The 12,605-nt window shown below is 43.7% G+C and overlaps 1 protein-coding gene across 1 annotated transcript in view; it reads left to right on the forward strand.

Annotated features, from left to right (window-relative positions):
* Window positions 1-12,605, forward strand: part of LOC144694833 (anthrax toxin receptor 1-like) — a 183,172-nt gene that overhangs the window by 110,373 nt on the left and 60,194 nt on the right. The gene's annotated exons all lie outside the window — the stretch shown is intronic.

Raw genomic sequence — 12,605 nt, forward strand, 5'->3', positions numbered from 1 at the left:
AAATTTCTCCATGAAAGTTTAATGATGCATGTAATCTAAAGAAAGGCTTTAGTGCTTTGTTGTCAGGCAGAAAACTCAACAGCAGCATCAGCAGCACAAATCTCGCACGGAGATTTGCACCACTTCCGATCAGCTGCAGAAAGGCTCCAAAAGTGATTTGACTGCAAGTTTTCACACCAAGGCTCAGTTCCAATTCTGATTTTCAGGGAATGTTTCCCAGATCAAGCTCACATGGGGCAGGCGAGAGGAAATATTTCCTTTGCGCTCGAGGTGTAGTGAAAGTGGAAATCTGTTCTTTACAGACAGATCTATGGTTTCAAAGCACAAAGGCATGAAACCAACCTTCCCTGTGGGCTGGAGCTTTCTAGAATTGGGCCCATCAGCCTCGAGCCCTGGCTCGGCTGCACCTTGCTTTGATTACATTTGGTCACATTTTTTTGGAGAGAAGTCAGTCAACAAACTTTGGTATGAAACTACAGCCAGTATTTTATGTTTTGATTGTAAAATATGATCATCTTTAACCAGAGTGGGTGGTGTGGGGTGGTGAGACTGGCCGAGTGGTGAAATAATTTTCTGTCAATGCACAGCCCTATAATAACATTTAAGGGTGAATGAGACCTATATATATATATTTCTTTTGTTCATGGGATGTGGACGTCACTGGCTAGGTCAGCATTTATTGCCCATCCCTAATTTAGAGGGCATTTTTAAGAGTCAGCTTCATTGATGTGGGTCTGGAGTCACATATAGGCCAGACCAAGTAAGGCCAGCAGATTTCCTCCCCTAAAGGGCATGAATGAACCAGATGGGTTTTTATGACAATGATTTCATTGTCATCATTAGACTTCTAATTCCAGATTTTTATTGAACTCAAATTTCATCATGTGCCATGGTGGGATTTGAACCCAGGTCCCCAGAGCATTACCCTGGGGTCTCTGGAATACTAGTCTCATGACAATACCACTGTGCATTCTTAAGGCACGTTTTCAACATTACAGAAGAAAAACAGGATAGAGTGGACAGCTGTCGTGGCACCAGTAGAGTTACCTTTATATAAGCTGAGACCTCTACAATTCTACATGACAGAAGGTGGCAGTATGGCGGTTATGTTACGAGGCTAGTAACCACAAGCCTTGTTGTGCTCCAGAAACATGAGTTCAAATCCCACCACAACCAGCTGAAGAATGTATAAACTCAGTTCACTAAATAAATCTGGAATGCAAAGCTAGTCATCGGTGATGGTGCTCGTGAAATTACCAGATTGTTGAAAAATCCCATCTGGTTCACTCATGCCCTTTAGGGAAGGAAATCTGCCATCCTTACCTCATTTGTCCTACATGTGACTCTGGACCCCACAGCAATGTGGTTGACTCTTTGAAGTCCTCTGAAATGGCCCAGCAAACCACTCAGTTGTGTTCAAGAAGGCAGCTCACCACTGTCTTCTCAAGCCAAGTGAGGGATGGGTAATAAATGCTGGTCCTTGCCAGTGATGCCCACATCCCATGAATTATGGGATTAAAAACAAAACGTCAAGTGGCTGAGAAACGGTTCCAACAAGTGGATTTTGTTGGCCATTATTGGGGTGCGCATGTGATTTTTTTCATGGGTGGCAGGAGGGGATTGGGTGGGAGGCAGCCTCCATGAATGTGCAAGGCACATCAAGAAACCTGCACCAACTGAGCTTTACTTTGTTACTGAGCACTGTGGTTGTGTAAATTTTAAATGTCATATAAACTCAAGATGTTTCTGTTGGAGTCATTTCCAATACATTTTTCTCCCACCACCTAAGGAACAGCTTGACATGTCATCTCCAACTACAACACGTGCGCTACACAATACTGCGGATGCTGAAAATCTGAGCTCAAAACAGCTCAGCAGGTCAGGCAAAGGTCATCTCAACCTGAAACATTAACTCTCCGTCTCTCCACAGATGCTGCCTGACCTGCTGAGTATTTCTAGCATTTTCCGTTTTTATTATTGGATTGTCATCCACTTGGCCAAGTCCCCGCACTCCTTTTGAATTCCACCAGCAATCGTTACAGTTGCACTCTCTCCTTCAATGAAATACACAGGGGAAAAGAAAACTCATGAGTAATTCTTACTTAACAGCCATGTAGCAGCGGTCACACATCTGCTTTCCCCAATCATTGGCCCAGGATATTGAGGTCGGCGAGCGAGGGGGGGCGGGGCCCACTCACCGACGCGTAAAATGACGCGGGATGACATTGGGCAGAACTCCCGACGTCACCCCGCGTCATTTCAATTTTCAGGTGGGCGGGGGCACAGCCGAGTCAGCTGTGTGCCCGTCAACGGCCTATTGAGGCCATTTAACAAGTAATTGAACTAGTTAATGGGCCTGCCCATCCAATCTTAAGGTTGGCGGGCAAGCCAGGAACCCTGGCGGGCTTCAGAAAAAGCGTGAAACCTCATCCACGGGCGGGACGAGATTTCATGTAGGTTTTTAAAAATTTAATAACAGTTTGAATGAAAGTGATGGACATGTCCCAACTCATGTGACAGTGTCACATGAGGGGACATGTCAGGGAAATTTTAATTTTGTACATTGACCATTTTTGAATTTGGTGCACATCCCCCTGCTGCATCACTTAGCCTCAGGGAGACGAGTGCGCTCTTACGTGCACATGCGTGAAAGAATGCACTCCCGGCTGAGGGAATCCACCCCCACCCCGCACGGGGAGTGCATAGCGCTTCCTGGCGGATGTCACGATGGACGGGCCCTTAATTGCCCCTCCCACGTTAAATAGCGACGCGCCCCCAATTAAACTCCTGCACTTTCCACACTCCCCCCACCCACCCCCTCCCCCAACGATGGGGGGGAAAATTCTTCCCATTGTTTCTCCACTATGGCTGGGTCAAAATCCTGGAACTCCCTACCTCACAGCACTGTGTGTGTGCCTTTACCCATGTGAACTGCAGGGGTTCAGTGTTGGGATGGTGTTGGTTACAGAACTTGTCCGTTATTAAGGAGTCCTCATAGTCTTCTGTATGTTAACAGCAAATCTTTATTAACTAGTTGTAACGATATACATAATACCGTAAAGGGTACAGGCAGGGAGCTATCGCCATCCTCAGTCTTAACACGCCTCTGGCCAACACCATACTGACCCTGGGTCTAAATCATGTGCCTTCTTATGTCACTGTGTGGTCAGTACTATACTCAGTCCCACATTAACCCTGTATGTATCAAACCCTTCTACTACAACCACCACCTTCTCAAGGGCAACGAGGAGTGGACATTAAACCCCGGCCTTGCCCGTGTGACCCATATGCACAAATTTAAGAATCACAGAATCGTTACAGACAGGATGAGGCCATTCAGCCCGTCAGGTCTGCACCAGCTCTCTGAATGAGCAGTTCACCTCGTGCCATTCTCCCGCCTTCTCCCCGTAACCCTGCACGTCCTTCCGTTTCAGATAATAATCCAATTCCCTCTTGAAAGCCTGGGCTGGGCCTGCCTCCACCACAATCTGGCAATACATCCCAGATCTTCACCACTCGCCGTGTGTGAAAGTTTCTAAATCAGCTTGTACACTGCAGGGGTAGCAATCATTCACCAATGATTCAACAGCACGCACACTAACTCCAGCTGCAGCCAGGCTGCTTGGGTGTTCAGAGCATTCTGCCCATTATGGTTGATTTTGCAGAAGTTTTGCCTGAATGCTTGTGGAGCTAGCTCCAAATGGCACCAGCATTTTTGCTTGACGGTCCTCCTATTGAATCCGGAGGATGAAATTTCTCTCGCACTTCTATGTGTTGCTGATACACAGTCCACTACAGTGCAGGAGTGTACTAGCAGTTCTAGTGTACAGAATAATGGCTGTAACATGATAGCAGAGGACCACCCACTTGTACCTCTTGGCACACAATGTGGCTATAAACAAATGATAACACCACCATCCAGACAAGGGACACAGAACACACTGTACCACGAGTTAATGATGTGTCTTTATTACAAAACCACTCACAAAGTAATAGCTGCAAAGACTTGGGCACAACTTCATCACAAACGATTTGATGTGATGACCCACCTCATCACAGAACATCTTGAACAATTTAATTTTCAGGCAAATGGTTAGGAAGTCCCATCTTTTCCCATATCCAACCCAGTTTTCTTTTTTTTTCAATTATTCATTCAGGGGATGTGGGCATCACTGGCTGGGCCAGCATTTATTGCCCATCTCTAATTCTGCTTGAGAACTAAGTGGTTTATACAGAGGGCAGTTAAGAGTCAACCACATTTCTGTGGGTCTGGAGCCACGTGTAGGCCAGACTGGGTAAGGTCAACAGATTTCCTTCCCTAAAGGACACTAGTGAACCAGATTGGTTTTTAACAACAATCGATAACGGTTTCATGGCCATCATTAGACTTTTAATTCCAGATTTTTATTGAATTCAAATTCTACCATCTCCCATGGTGGGATTCGAACCCCAGTCCCCAGAGCATTATCCTGGGTCACTGAATTACTAGTCTGGTGACAATACCACTACGCCACTGCCTTCCCTTTCTCTGCCCAGCCACCCCTCCATGCCCCCCCCCCCACTCCGCTCCACACTTCCCGAGATCCCAGAGGGAAACTTTAAACAACTGTCGTAACCTATATTTTAAGTGCTATGTTTGAGATGCAGCTCTAAATTCAGGAATTAGACCACCAGTTCTCACGAGGTTTTATATTAAACTAAATTAAATGTTTTTAAAATTTGCACAAGTTAAATATATACACATGGCTGCAAATTACTACTATCATAACTTTTAACAAATTCCTAAACTAATCTCCATTAAGGCAACAGCAACCCATAGACTTAACCAGACACCAGGCAAAGCATTTTCACCTTACACATTCAAAATGAGGTTCTTTTCACTTTGGTTCCTGTGGAGGCAGATGGAGGCTTACAGCTGCTTTGATCTTACATTGCCTCTGCCCTCCACACACAAAACTGCGATTGGTTTTATCCAGCACATCTCATTGAATGTAAATTCTCATTGTCTCACCAGCCTCTTTGATCTTCTAACAATAAAACCCCCTTCATAGTACCAATTTTATTAGTAATGTAAACATATTGCTTGGTCTCTGCCAGCTGGGTGTCAGATTTCACCCCACTTCTTGAATGCTCGATTCAAAAAAATGCAAATACAATCTACCTCTCTTACATCTCAAAACTTGTACACATCAAAGCACCCAGGCTAGCTGATTTTAATCCAATTAAGACACACCCACAGACTAAAACTCTATTTTAAAAGAAAAATATTTTCCAATCATATATACATTAATAGCTTCATGACATCTGGAAATGTAGGAGAAAGAAGCATGGAAAGAAACTAGTGTAAGGGAGTATTCTCATAGCTGAAAATAGGTTAGAATAAAGTTATAGAGTTTGCAGCTGGCAGTCTTCGGGATTTATTGAAACTATTCCAACCCAGCTACACAATGATATATATCTTGAGTGGCATTGTCATTCTGAGAGAGATTGTTCATAGTTTCATCAGTTGGCTTATGATTAGACTGATATAGATCAAATTCATTTCACATACAGCCAGGAGATAGAAGAAACATGCAGTTTCTCAGACTGGGCTGGATTTGGACACAGATTTAGGAGACAAGGAGCTAATATCTCATCCACCGCATCAACCAGTTCCCCATCCGTGACTCAATTTAATTATTCCACTCTCCAAGGTTTCTGCACTCCTCCCAATTCTGGCCTCTGATGTCTCCCTGATTCTAATCCTTCCACTATTGACATATGTGCCTTCAGCTCCTCTTTCTCTCTCCCTTAAAACCTACCTCTTTGATCAAACTTTTGGTTACCTGTCACAGTGCCAAATCCTGCTTGACTACACTCCTGGGATATTTAATTCAGCTAAATAAATGCAGTCTGTTGTCATTTAAAGCTCATGGTGTCACTTTTATATGAGTCTTCTATTTACTACTTCTTCCAAAATGGTTTAAGATTCCTCATTCATCCTTTTGCTGCCTTTGTTCATTAGATTCTGACAAGTTCTAATTTGAAAGTCTGATGCTTTCTTGGAATGAAACAGATGTTCCAACCATCCATTAAATAAGAAATGTATCCACTGGGAGCGACAGAGTTCAAACTCACGTGTCTTGTCACTCGAAGGAAGTCAAACCTCTGATGACAAATGGTGCATTCGATTTGGGATGTCTGCCCTGATGTTTTTATGTGAGCTGGCTAACAAGGTCTAAAACCTGGAAAGCTGTGTCCTGGATTTTGCAGCCCCATCGCAGTGTCTCTCTCCTCCACCCCCCCCCACCACCCCGCCCTCGGCGGATGCGGTGAGCCAGTTAAATCTCCATTCAGTTCGGCGGGACCATAATAGCCCACTGCACAGGAGGGGCTGTAAAATTCTGGCCTGTGTGAATAGCTCAGAGACGCTCAGGTGCTGGATGCTTTACCAGAAGTGACAAAACTGTGAATCAGGGTGGTATTAGTTGACGGGTTGAAAAGGAACTGTGAAAATCTAAACCATCAGGACTGTCATGACCCTAGGGAGAGAGAGTTTGTAAAAGTGTGCCTTGCTGCAGATAGTCTTGATATGTAAGTTGTTGTATTGACAATTAGCGTGAACTTCATCGTTTCGACTGAAATCCACTTGACTCTTAATGCATGTTTAATGTGGATTTTGGGGTTTGACTGGGAAAATGAAATGCTGTCTATCAATTCCTTACATCAGCATTGGTTGGGAGTTCCTTTCTTTTTGGGTTATTGGTCTCTACGTGGGTCGTAACACAAGTAAATATTGCACCGCATCACTTGACTGCCTCAACATCCTCCTTAGAGTGTGGCATCCAAACTTGCACACAGCACTTCAACTTGCAAGATCTTCTGTCCATTCATCCACACATCTCAACTTTTATGGTCAATCCCTCTTGCCACGAAACCCAGTGTTTCATTATCTTTTTCTACAATGGTTTTGACTACTTGACATGCTGCTTTTAAAGTCTTGTGAACCCAAAGCTTCCAAATGCCTCTGTTTTTCCTCACCGCCCATTCAAACCGGATTCTGAATTCTTTTAAAATCAAAATTCACCTCCTGAAATTGAATTCCTCCATTGAAGATCGTAATTTGGGGTAACAAAGAAAGCCACCAAGGGACAGGGATTGGACGTTGGAAGTGGCAAAAAGGTGGCGAATCAAATTCACTGAATCATAGAATGATACAGTACAGAAGGCCATGAGATCCATAAGACAAAAGATATAGGAGCAGAAATTAGGCCATTCGGCCCATCGAGTCTGCTCCGCCATTCAATCATGGCTGATAATCCATCGCAGGAAAGGTGAAGAGGAGCTTTGATACAAGTGTTAAAATTCGTGAAGGATTTTGATGGAACATATAAGGAGAAGTGGCAGAATGTTGGTAACTCGAGGACACAGAATTACAGCAATTGGTAAAAAAGCTGGACACAGAGGCAACATGAGGAAATTTTTTTTTACGCATCTGGAATGTGCTGCCTGAAAGGGTGATGGGAGCAGATTCAATACTAACATTCAAAATAGAATTCGATAAGTAATTGAAGATTTAAAAAAATGCCGGGCTATGGGGAAAGTGGAATGGAATTAATTGGTGAACTCTACAAAAGATCTGGAATAGGCCACATGTCCTCTTTTGCGCTGTGCCATTCATACTCTGAGTTCAATTTACCACTTTTTCATCTATTCCTCCATCTGACAACTTTTTTCATCCTCAGAGTTCTATCTTCAATGGAGGAAGTCAAATGGTGGTGGTGGGTGTGGGGACAGAAACCGGTTTGCATAATCCTTTGCATCTTCTCATTCCTGCTCTATTTTTCAAATTTGGAGGGGAGAAAATAATTCAAAGGAGGGCTAACACCCTCTCTCCCTAGGATCATGACTGTCCTGATGGTTTAAAATTCCACAGTTCCTTTTCAACTAGTCAATTAATGCTACCCTAATTCATGGTTTTGTCACTTCTGGTAAAAAACACCCAGCACTTTAGCATCTCTGAGTTATTCACACACCTTTCCAGGTTTTAGACCTTGTTAGCTAGCTCACAAGTTGCCTCCAAGAGCTCCTGTCTCGTTTTCTGCCAGAGAAAAACTGACCTTCTCCCGAGAGGGACTTGCTTCTTTTCCTCACAAGGATTCCGTGTGTATTGCTTCTGAACATAAGCTGTGATCTGCAACTCCAACTAGGTTTCTATTTGTCTTTTTTTTAGCTAACTCTCATTTCCATCACAATCACAGCTGAGATCACAGCCCAGTTCATTGCTTTGCCTCGTATCTGAACTCCATGTCCTATGCAGCATCAGTCAGAGTCTAACTTCTGAGAAACTATGTCATAGCCAGGAAATCCAATTACTATCCTCCCTCCCTTCCACTTCCAGAATGACCTTAATTTCACTTTGGTTGTAAAGGGGTATCTCACAAATACAAGCTTTTTGCCAAGAACAGAGTTCAGCATACAAGGATGCTGCCTGGCATAAGTGAATGCAAATATGAAGACAGAGCTAAAGAAAGGAGCTGTTTTTTTTAAGAGTGGAATAGAAATGCAATATGATCTCATGTTTAAAATGATGAAAGAATGGTACACAGTAGATCAAAACAGACTGTGACCAGTGAGTGAGGAGTCTAGAACAAGGGGTTGTGGGTCCAAGGTTAAATCAAAGGGAATTAGCACAAAGGGCGGGATAAATTCTTTGACACAAAAACTTATGAAGCTGTGCAATGCACTCCCAGAGTTGGTGATTGAAATGGAGACCATATTAATATTTACTAGATTAGATTGGCGTTTGAATGAAATGAGGTTATAAAGGAATTTTGGAACAGGGCAGGCACATGAAATGATGCTGCTGCTCCTGTCAGGATAAACACAACATGAACCAGTTGAGTCAAATGCTCGTTTAAATAAATGTCTTCTAAGTGGAAAGACAGGGAGGTAATGGCAAATCTTTGTAAATCAGCAGCTTGGCTGCAGCTGAGATACAGTTTCCAACTTTGGACAGTACATTTTAGGAAGGACATTAAGATCTTGCCTAGTTGCAAAGGAGATTTACCAGAATGGTATCAGGAATGAAGGAATTTTGTTACTGTGGAGGGACTGGAGAAGCTGGAATGTTCCTCCTTAAAGCAGAAAAGGTTAAGGAGGGATTTAATAGAGGCATTCAAAAATCATGAATGGTTTTTATAAGGTTGGTAGGGAGCAATTGATTTCACTGGCAAAGGGGTTGGTAACAAGAGAATACAGACTTAAGAGAATTGGCAAAAAAGTCCCGGGAAGGAGAAGAGGAGATTTTACGCAGTGAGTTGTTTTGATCTGGAATGCATTGCCTGAAAATGTGCTGGACACAGATTCAATCATAACTTTCAAAAGGAAATTGCAAAAGCAACTTGAAAATGGGAAATTTGTACACAAACAGAAAACGAACAGGGGGTATGGGACTCATTTGATAGCTGAGCTAGCACAGACATGATGGGCTGAATGTCTCCTGTTGTGCTGCCTGATAGTCTGGGCATTTCATTACAGTAGTTCAGAAAGGCAACTTCAGCCTTTCAGGGCTGTGACTGTTTTGAACTCTGAGGAATTTGGAGATAATTGCCTTGCCAAAGACATGAATCCTTATTTTTTTTGTAAGCTCAGTCTCAGTTAGTTCAGTACAATGACAGGAGGGATCAGAGAATAGGTTTCTTGAAGCGTCCAAAAGGGAAATTGCTCAATTCAGCCCCAAGATCCAGATAGAATTATTATTTCTGCACTGATTGACAGCCATGCTTGGCTAAGCCTCTGATGTGGGTATTATTTTTTTGAGACCTCAGACTCTGGCTGTGTATGTTCGTCTGCTGCTTCGAGGGGTAATTTATTGAGTGCCGTCTGGAATCTTGGAAGAAGCCCCCATGGCTGATGCTTCTCCATTTGCAGGCTGAAGCTATATCTCTCTCTCTCATGTGTTGGCCAGCAAGTTACTCATCGCCGTTTTATTCACTAGCTTGTGACGAAAAGGAGGGTTGATGTTGCACTGCGGAAGGAGATGCACCCTCTTGGGACCAACGCTAGGAGTTATACTGACAGGTCTGAAATGGTTTGGGTGAGGGACTGTTCCTTTGCATCCCAGGCGAAGTAGCTGCGGGTTTTTTGCTTCGTGATGGACGCAAAGACCATCCATGGAATTCTTAATCTTGTTTCCTGTAGGTGCGAAGCTGCAGGACTCCACTTGTGCATGGTTTCATCAAGCACAGACAGCATGGAAGAGTGTAACATTCTGGAGTAGCATTTGCAAGGGCTTGCAATGCGGCCTGGATGCATGCTCAGGGATTTCCAGTTTTGGTGTCTTAGTTGGTGGTGGTGCAAAGGTCTTGATTTAGAAGAAAGAAAGAACTTGCATTTACCTCATCACTTCAAGATGTCCCTCAGTGCTTCACCAGTGCAGTATTTGTGAAGTATAGTCATTGTTGCTGTGTAGGAAATGCAGTCACCAATTTGCACAGAGCAAGAGCCTCCCAACAGGAATGTGATAAATACCCTGATAATCAGTTTTAATGCTGAGGGATAAGAATTGGCCACCAGGAGAACCCTCCTGCTCTCCTTCAAATAGCGCCGCATTATCTTTGACATCGTTTCAACGTTTCATCTGAAAAATGGCACCTCCAACGGTGCAGCACATTCTCAGTACTTGCACTGAAGAGTCAACCCCAATTATGGGCGAGATTTTCCGGTCCTGTCAGCAGCGGGCATCATCGTGGGTGGGACAGGAAAATTTGGAGAGCAGTCAAAAATCAATTGTTCTGAGGAATAAAGGGACCTTGGCGTATGTGTCCATAGATCTCTGAAGGCGGAGGGGCATGTTAGTGGGGTGGTGAAAAAGGCATATGGGACACTTGCCTTTATCAATTGAGGCATAGATTACAAAAGTAGGGAGGTCATGTTGGAGTTGTATAGAACCTTGGTGAGGCCACAGCTGGGGTACCTGTGTGCAGTTCTGGTTGCCACATTATAGGAAGGATGTGGTTGCACTGGAGGGGGTGCAGAGGAGATTCACCAGGATGTTGCCTGGGATGAAACATTTATGTTATGAAGAGAGGTTGGATAGACTTGGGTTGTTTTCGTTGGAGCAGGGAAGACTGAGGGATGACCTGATCGAGGTGTACAAGATTATAAGGGGCATGGACAGGGTGGATAGGGAGCAGCTGTTCCCCTTAGTTGAAGGGTCAGTCACAAGGGGACATAAGTTCAAGGTGAGGGGCAGGAGGTTTAGGGGAGATGCGAGGAAAAACTTTTTTACCCAGAGGGTGGTGACAGTCTGGAATGCACTGCCTGGGAGAGTAGTGGAGGCGGGTTGCCTCACATCCTTTAAAAAGTACCTGGATGAGCACTTGGCACGTCATAACATTCAAGGCTATGGGCCAAGTGCTGGTAAATGTGATTAGGTAGGTAGGTCAGGTGTTTCTCAAATGTCGGTGCAGTCTCGATGGGCCAAAGGTCCTCTTCTGCACTGTGATTCTGTGCAACTTTTGGCCGCTCTCCAAATTTTCCTGTCCTGCCCGCGATGATGCCCGCCACTAGTGGGACCGGAAAATCCCGCCAGCCTCCCCAGAGTGGAACTTGAATCCAAAACGTTCTGACTTGGTGGTGGGAGTTGCAACCTCTGAGCCAAGGCTGATGCCTATTTAAGGTTACAGAGTGGAGGAAAGGTGCGTATGATGAGATGTATGTTGCTTTGGAAGTGGAGGAGGAAAGTTCCACGGACTATAGGATTGATAGGATATTGCCAACTCATGGCAAAGATTGTACTTGCAATGGATACAGCACCTGATGGAGCTGATCAAACCTGAGGAAAACCCATATTCTATAATAGTCACTGGCTGATGGATGGGTTGAAGACATGGCTTGTTAATTGTTCAATATTTGCAAAGCTGAAAATATAATTCATTCTGAATAAAGTACAGGACAATGGGTAATGTCACATGTCGCAGGCATTCATTATTTATAACATTTAATTGAAATGATCAATTTTTAATTGGAATGCAGCCAGTGTAAGGAAGGGAAAAGCATGAAAAGATCAGAACAAATGTCAGCTCTGGACACTAATGTACTGCCAGGTGATTTCAGTAGATGCCAAAAAAATATAAACGTACAGTATAAGTGCTGAACATTAAATTCCGTTTGCAGATTGCCAAGATCTTTTAGCTTTAGCCTTACAAATTAAAAGGCAAGTCCATCACCTCAGATAACTTGTGAAAATAGCCACAAAAATGCAGTCATTTGGTTTGACACTCTTGAAATAAAACTACACATGGGAATTATTGTAAGAAATATGCTGCACAAAGGAAGTGGAGAGCTCAGTGCAGTCCCACTAAAATGATCTGTTAAAACCATTAAAGAAGCCTTCAGTTTGTTGAGTTTTGCCCTTTGCCTACATGAATATTTAACTTAATGAATTAACATATGTGTGTCATGCTACGCAGATAGCACAAAAAGTTAGACATCTGAATAAGAAAAGAAGGAATTTTAGAAGCTAAAGGTAGTGGAGCTTCAACATGCCTGACCACTCCTGGCCAATCTTGCTTGATCTTTGCTCCATCTCACTGTTGTCCTCAAACACTCCACTTCCCAAA

This window comes from Cetorhinus maximus, chromosome 20, assembly GCF_964194155.1.
Source record: "Cetorhinus maximus chromosome 20, sCetMax3.hap1.1, whole genome shotgun sequence".
Classification (NCBI taxonomy): domain Eukaryota; kingdom Metazoa; phylum Chordata; class Chondrichthyes; order Lamniformes; family Cetorhinidae; genus Cetorhinus; species Cetorhinus maximus.